General features: G+C 46.6%; 1 protein-coding gene across 7 annotated transcripts in view; it reads left to right on the top strand.

Moving 5' to 3' along the window:
* Window positions 1–936: 936 nt before the first annotated feature.
* Lpar1 (lysophosphatidic acid receptor 1) overlaps window positions 937–7,565 on the top strand; it is a 120,431-nt gene continuing 113,802 nt past the window's right edge. For 2 of the 7 annotated variants that reach the window (XM_048338920.1, XM_048338956.1), the window contains exon 1: window positions 2,142–2,279. The gene's annotated coding sequence lies outside the window, so the exon portion shown is untranslated. Of the gene's footprint in view, window positions 960–1,017; window positions 1,131–1,262; window positions 1,395–1,632; window positions 1,780–2,141; window positions 2,280–7,565 lie in introns of those variants that run through there. The other 5 variants (XM_048338962.1, XM_048338930.1, XM_048338904.1 and 2 more) reach the window with 5 other exon arrangements.

The raw sequence follows: 7,565 nt of genomic DNA, 5'->3' as shown, positions 1-7,565 counted from the left end.
GCATGTATCAGAAAGTAATTTTTCACATTCGAAGTCAATTATTATAAAATGGATCATAAATTGGTAGGAAAGAGAGAAAGCAGAGTCTTTAAAAAACTGATCTTCAAAAACAATCTGAACAATTGCTTTAGAAAGGACTTGGGTTTGGAATGTAAGTGATCAATAGTCAGGACTCAGGTTTGAGCATCCTGAACTGGGTCAAGGTTCTCAGCAGTTAACATCCCCTGCAGGAAGCCTTACACGCACACCCCACCCCCTACATCCTGCCCCTTGCCCTGGGGTTTGTGGTGCCCTCATCCTCAGAGTACAGGATTACAACTAAGATGCTCAGCAGCACTCCTTGCCATCCTGCCTTCTCTCTGAGACACAGTGGTATGAAACAGTCCTGAGATGTGGGTAGCCCAATGTGTCATTCCAGGCCTGAGCTGATTAAGCTTTTGTTCCTAAAGCTGCTACAATGGATGAGACAACCCTGGTGGCATAGAGAGACAGAGGATTGGGAGGACTCCAGACACCCTGGCAAGCCAGAGGAGGGAGGAAGGTGGTTTGGATGGTATGGCCAGAGAACCACCTCCTCCCTCAAATGGGTGTTCTCAAAGCATCTGGATGTGTTCCAGGGGCTGGCACTCTCTCGGGAGAGTATCCCAAGGCCTCACTTAGTCCCCGCGGTTCCCGCCCACACCTCCAGGTGTGCAGTCTGCACCCTTAAATTACTCTATGTAAAATTGATAGTTTGCCCTTGCGAAGTTAATTCCACTAGGAAAGGGGGAAAGAGAAATTTATATCCTTGGTCTGGAAAACTAAGATTGCAGAAGGCAGTTGTTTTGGTCTGCAGATTGGAGTCTGTGGAAAAATCCCAGGCTGAAACGTTACCCACTTTTCTTCCCTCTGGTGTGGCCTCCTCCAGCCAAGGGCTGAGTTGGGGGAAACTTTGCGCTTTCTGGAAAGATTAGGAACGGGTGCTAGGAGAGTGTGAGGCCTGACGCCGGGGATTTTGCGGAGTGGGGGGGTGGTGGTGGTGGTGGCGGCGGCACAGGATGTTTTCCAGAGCTTTCCATGTGGGGATGGACAAGCCAGTGCACGGTGCGGAGAGAGCAGCTGAGCCCGGCGAGCTGTCCCGCGGCGCGCGGGTGAGTGCGGGAGGGGCCGAGGCGCGGGTGGCCTGGCGCGCTCACAGGCGGGGAGGTGGGCGTGTCCGCACGGGGTTGGCGGGGGCGGGGTGGGGAGGGCAGGGGTGAAGGAGGGTGGGCAGAGGCTTGGTGTGATAATGAATGGGAGGCTTAGGCTACCCCAGTCCCCCGACCCGCAGGCGAGCGAGAGGGGCGCGGGAAATTTGGCGAATGAATGGGATGAAGGGGACGGCCGAAATCAGGGGCGCTGGAGACACCACAAAGGTAAGGGGAGGGGGCGGGGGGAACCCACTGGGACGAGGCGTCTGGGGGTGCGGGGAGTTGTTGACCGGTGGTGCTACGTGGAGAAAAGAAAAGGCGGAGGGAGGGCGCACGGAGGCCGGAGGCCGGTGTCCGCGCCGGCCCGCCCTCGGCCCCGCCGCCAGATCCCCGGCTTGTGACTTCCTTGTCCCCCGGCATTTGTGTGGCCTGGGCTGAGCCGTGCGGAGCCCTCTAGGGCCTCGGGGCCGAGTGGGGTGAACACTGAGGGCCCCCCCCCCCCCCCCACCTCGACTCACTGGGCGGAAGGCCGGTTCACTTGGTGGAACCGCCCGAAGGCAGCCTCCGGGCGGCTGCAACCAGATTCCTCGATTCCTGGCCGCCTGGGCAGGTAAAGGGGCGGGGACGGCGCCCCCTGGGCGCGGAGTCCCAGGCGGCGTCGGGCCTGGCAGGGCGCGCTGGGCTCCGTGGGTCCCACTGTGGTGGACGGCTTTTATGGCTGAGCTCGTGCGCGCGCGGGTGCGAGAGTGCAAGGGTGAGTGCGCGCGCTCCCAGGCCGAGTGTGAGTGTGAGTGCGCGCCCTCCAACCCCTCCTCCACGTCGGGTATGAGTGTGATTGTGCGCGCGCTCCTGGATGAAGGTGAGCGCACGCGCCCTCGGGCCGTGTGTGAGTGAGTGATTACGCACCCACGCTCCCCAGGCCAGGCGTGAGTGTGAATACGCGTGAGTACGCGCGCTCCCAGGCCGGGTGTGAGTGGGTGCGTGCGCGCGCGCGTCGGCCTGCAGGAGGCGACGGGAGCATCGCCTCTCTCCCCAACCAGTTGACCCAGCCCCGGGAGGGAAGTTGTCGCAGCCACCCGGGCCGCCGGTTGCTCCCCGGCCCAGGGCCAGGTCAGTGCGTCTGGGGGCCCACGCAGAGGAGGCTTTGGGGGTAGGCGCACGGGAGGGCTAGCCAGGGGCGCCCCGATTCCCCCGGGGAGGGTGGGGGGACCTAGACGGCTGGGCGGCTCTGCGTCCTGCAGCGCTGAGCCGAGCCGCCGTCCACGCGGGTCCTCACCGGCTCTGCACGTTGAATGTAGTAGGTTTGTGCAGCCGCCTTGCAAGTATGCTGTGCAAGTAACTAAGAAATGTTGATCTGGCTTTCGTTGGATGGTTTAAAAAAGAACACAAAACTCTTCGCTCTTTTGGTTTGGGTAGGATGAGTGTGTTGTGAATGGATTTAAAGTTTGTGCTTGTTTTTCTTTGCTGCCATTTGGCCTTTGATGTGTTAAGAGTGAGAGCGTCTCAGGAATTGTGACTGCCTTCCGTCTGGGCCTGAGATTATTATGGTGTTCCCTGTCCTCTCTGTCACCCCCCCTCCCACCGTGCGCGCGCGTGCGTGCGTGTGTGTATGTCTGTGTGTCTGTGTGTCCGTGTGTCTCTGTCTCTCTCTTCCCCTTCCTTCTCTTCCATGAAACCTATGGAGTTTTGGTAAATGTTGGTTTCCAGGGAGTATTTGCTTGTGAAATTGTCACTGGGAATGTCTTCCATTCCGATGGAGAAGCCAGCCATTGGCAGTTGCAAACATGGAAAACGTAAAGCAAAAATCCTCTATTCCTTCAGGCTGTAAGTCTGTTTTTCATCCGTTTGCATAAGCATCCTTTGGTCAGCGATTTAGTCTGCAGTTCCAGCTAAAGAGAGACTGACTGTACACTTGGAAACCTGTTGAATTCTGCCAAGAAGTTACTCCTTTGGCAGACAGGGTGAATACCAAGGAAAAGCGAGGTCTTAGAGAAAAGAGAGCCTTAGGCAGCTTCATTAACGCACCAAGGCAGTGTGTCCACCTACTTGTTTCTGTCCCTGGTTCTCCAAAGGCAGCATTATGAGTGACAGTCCTCAGTTTGTAATGTGTTAGGGCTGTTTCTTTCTTTCTTTTTTTTAAATTTAATTTTATTGTCAAGGTGATGTACAGAAGGGTTACAGTTAGGTTCTTAAGTAGTGAGCACATTTGTTTCTTTCATTGACTGTTGAGGATAAAGAAGCCAAATAGCAAGAGAAGGAGTGAGGCAGGAAGCTGAGGAACCAGGCTGAAGGACAGGGTGTCATGATTCTAGCCTACTGGTACATGGCGTCCCCTAGTGGTGTGACCTTAGCTGATCAGGTCAACTCCTCATCTCCACCTCATTTACAAACTCAAGGGGGTTGATGGTCTTTGCTGCTCCTTCCAGCAACCCAATAAATAGACACTGGTAGGTGGTCATTCCATAGCAGAACAGTTGGAAGAGAGGAAAGGCTATGATGGGGGAGAAGGTTGGGAAGGCAACAGAGCTGAGGACCCAGGAAGGATGGGAGAAAAGCAGTACTAGGGGCTGCCTGGAAAGGCAGGAACCCTCAGTGGACAGTTGATTTTCTCTACTCTTATGTTTCTTTTTCGTTTCCAGAAGGGAGTCAATAACGCTTTCTCCTCCTCAAGCGCTGAGTCTTTGTTATTTAAAACTTGGAAGGTGATTAGCTTTAAAATTGACAAGGCCAATGTAATCCTTGTCATCTGACTTCTGCTAGGTACCACTGGACCAACATGCCATCAGCATTGATTGTCCCAGGGGAAGAGCAGCTGCCCAGGGCTGTGGGCATTCAGCATGGCTCTCACAGTAAAGGAGGAGAGGGAGAAGGAAAGGGAGAGGGAGAGGGAGAGGGTGAGGGAGAGGGCAAGAGGGGGAGAGACAGAAAGGGAGAGACAGAGACAGGTAACAGAAGTGAGAATGGAAGTGGTGGCCCTTTTGAAACTTCTACTTTCATTCAAAATTAACCTTCTTCAAAATGTTAAATTGATTCCCCCCTTCCCCCCAAATTGTATCAAAGACTGTCAGCTTTTACTGACTCTGTTTCGTTTGACCTAATCTCTGTTGTGGAGTCTTTTTGATAATATAACATTCAACTTGAAATTAGTAAAAAATACTTTAGGGCAAAGGATCATTTAAAATGCTTAGTAAGGAAAGCTGTAATCTGGGCAAAATACATTGTATCATTTCACTCCAGTAACAGGACTTTGAAATATATTTGGAGGTCAAGTTTTTAATGTCTGTGTTTGATGTGTGAGGCCTGTCATGCTTTTATTATTTGCTTGTTTATTATGTATGGGCACCAGTGTACCTACACACTTAAAGAACATGATTTACATATGGTAAAAACTAAAAGAAGCTCTGGTTTAAAATCTGAAAATCTGCCCTGTTCTTGTTATTACAGTTCGCTTTCTTATTTTTGCCTATCATGTTACCCCCAGAGTAACAATACTTTAAAGATAATATTGCATTATTATTTATCTCATGGAGATAGTTAAATTTTTAAGAGATATCTTTGAACATTGGGAGAAAGGGAGGAAATGTTAGCAAACACTGAACTTCTCTGATGAGAAGAAGAACAGTTTTAGAAAGAAGTGCAATGCAGAGTAGAGACCGAATAGGTGTATATGTGTTATTTTGCTTGGCTGTGTGATAGTTATGGGGTCTGTAGACCTTGGCATGCCGGCAAATGGAAAATTAAATTCTGACTCTGGCGAGGACTTCACAGGCAGAGCTCGAAGGATGATGTGTCTTTTAAAGGATGAAGTGGAGAGAGTGAAGATCTGTAATCCTGAGCCAATGTAGTTACAGCCCTAGTGACAAACACTGAAAGGTAAAAGCAGTGAATTGTGGGAAAGTGGGATGTTATTTTAACAAGTTGTGCTACTTACAGGAGTCTTATTTAACCCCATGATACAAGGAAACACTGAGTAACAACACATTTTAGGGGTCTAGTTACCAAGCTTTTTTTTTTTTTAATGATGATTTGCTTTATTTTAAAACAATAACTACCTTTCATTGGAGCATTAGCCAAAAATCAGTATAAAATTCAGTACACAAATATAAAGTTCTTAGGAGTTCAAAACATGTTCCAGGTAAAATTTCTGAACCACTTAAAATTAAAAGGTAGAATTTCCAACAATATAAAACCTTTAGAAACAATAACATTAGGAAAAACCAAAGACATTTAGCAACAGTTCAGATTTAAACCAAGTAACCAAATTATTCAAATGACCTAAAATAATTTTTGTTAATATTTAGGAGAACAACATAGCTATTTTCAGTAAAATGTCTACTCTTCCCATTTCTTAATCACCTCAGGATATGTAATTAGCTAGTTTTCTCCCTAGATTTAAATAAAAAATACAAACATTTACTCACGTAGGAGATTCTGCCATTTATCAGAAATAGAATCATGAACATTTAGTGTCAGAAATGAGCCCAAGCTGGGCACCTGTGGCTCTTGCCTGTAATCCTGGCTACTGCATTGAGGAGGCTGAGATCTGAGGATTACCATTTGATTTGAAGCCAGCTGGGGCAGAAAAGTCCCCTTGAGATGCTTATCTCCAATTAACCACTCAAAAACCAGAGTGGCACTGTGGCTCCATTGGTAGAGCGCTAGCCTTGAACACAAAGAAGCTTGGGCAGGGCCCAGGCCATGAGTTCAAGCCTCACAATTGAGAAAAAAAAATTCCCTTACCCCAAATCCTTGCTTATAAGTATTAGGTAAAACATAAATTAAGTTTCTACTTTTTTTTTTTTTCTCTTCAAGGTCTTGCCTATATGACTGGCTTTGAATTCCTGATCCTCCTACTTCAGCCTCCCAATTGCTGGGATTATAGGTGTCCGCTACCACACTGGGCTTCAGTTCTCTATTTTCTAATAACATGTAATGACTGTGATCTCATGATGATGGTAGGTTCCATAGTAACTTGTGGATAGTAATTTTTAGGACACTGTCACCAGTTTATTAGTTTTACTCTAAAAAGTTTTTAGAATAAGCTAGTATGTGGCTTCTTCTCTTTCTCCTTCCAGATTGATGCGTTCTTTGTACTTTTTGAGGAACTTAGTAAAAATGGATGAGGTTATTGGTTTACAGCTGGGCCTTGGGCTTTTTGAGCACGGAGCTGATGACCGTGAGGACATTTTTGTTTTTCTTTGTTTAGGGATGGGCCTGATGTTTAATGATAATTTAAACATGACTCTAGCAACTGGCATTCTTGACCTTGTTTATATTATACATATTATTCAACCACAGCAGTCCAATATTTGTAGCACAGAAGAGAAACATTTATTATTAGCTTAGAAATGGGGTTAATACCCTTGTAAAGAATGAGGACAGGCTGTATGGAATGTTGAGGTTTTTTTTTCCTGTGAAGAATAGCTTTTGATAGAAATAGCTCACTCAGTTCTGTAGATTATTATTTAAAGTCTTAATTTTTTTCTTTTTAATTGGACTTTTTAATAGGACTTTTTTTTATGTCTCTGGTAGAATCTCTTTGGGATCCATTTAGGTAGAGGTGTTGAACCTTTCCCACCCAATTGGACACATTTTTTTTTTTCCCAGCCATAGGTCAAAGGTAGTGCTGCTTTCAGTAAAGGTTTTGAATTGTCCTAGAACTTGGGGGAGCTAAACTACTAAGAAGACATGTAAGAGATGAGATTAGCTTCGTTTTACTATCTTTGGGATACAATTTGAGTGAATGACCTTCTCAGCAGTATTTTTTAGTTTCTATAAGGAGACTGGGTTTTTGGAATGTTTAATAAATTAAGTTAGCTGAGTTGAAGGAGCTCAAAGTTAGTATATTTTATTTCTCAGAACCTCAAAAGGGTTTAGACCCTGTGTGTGTGTGTGTGTGTGTGTGTTGGGGTAGGGGTGCCTTTTTAAATGCCTTGACATTTTGTTTAGTAAATGAGGATGATTTCAAAGTCTTGTTATTATTTATTATTGACCCGTTGGCACAGACCAAAGGATATTATATTAATAATTGTCACCTGACCAGCGCTATGCCCTTGAAATTCATGTAAAATTCAGTCTTTTCCACCAAAAGTAAAACTGAAAGGGGACTATGTCACTGCATTTGGATTTAGGTTATAATTTATTTTCTTTTTGTGGTACTGTTTTAAAAAAGTGATATAATGACAGGGCAGAGTCTTCACTTTAGTCCGGTGCTAAAACAAACATGTACAAGCCTGAGAGAGGTAATCAGGCTGCACTCCTTGTATTATGGGAATAAAGGGAAATGACTTAAAAAGACAGCCCTTTTTTTTTTGTTTTCTAAAAGAGAAAAAAAAATTTGACTAATGACACCTGGCTTGGGATCTGTAGTTCAGGGTAGGATTTCCAAGGTTGTAA

This window comes from Perognathus longimembris, chromosome 1 (assembly GCF_023159225.1).
Source record: "Perognathus longimembris pacificus isolate PPM17 chromosome 1, ASM2315922v1, whole genome shotgun sequence".
Taxonomy (NCBI): domain Eukaryota; kingdom Metazoa; phylum Chordata; class Mammalia; order Rodentia; family Heteromyidae; genus Perognathus; species Perognathus longimembris.
The sequence above is the reverse complement of the archived record's forward strand: the minus strand, read 5'-3'. Positions and strand labels throughout refer to the sequence as shown.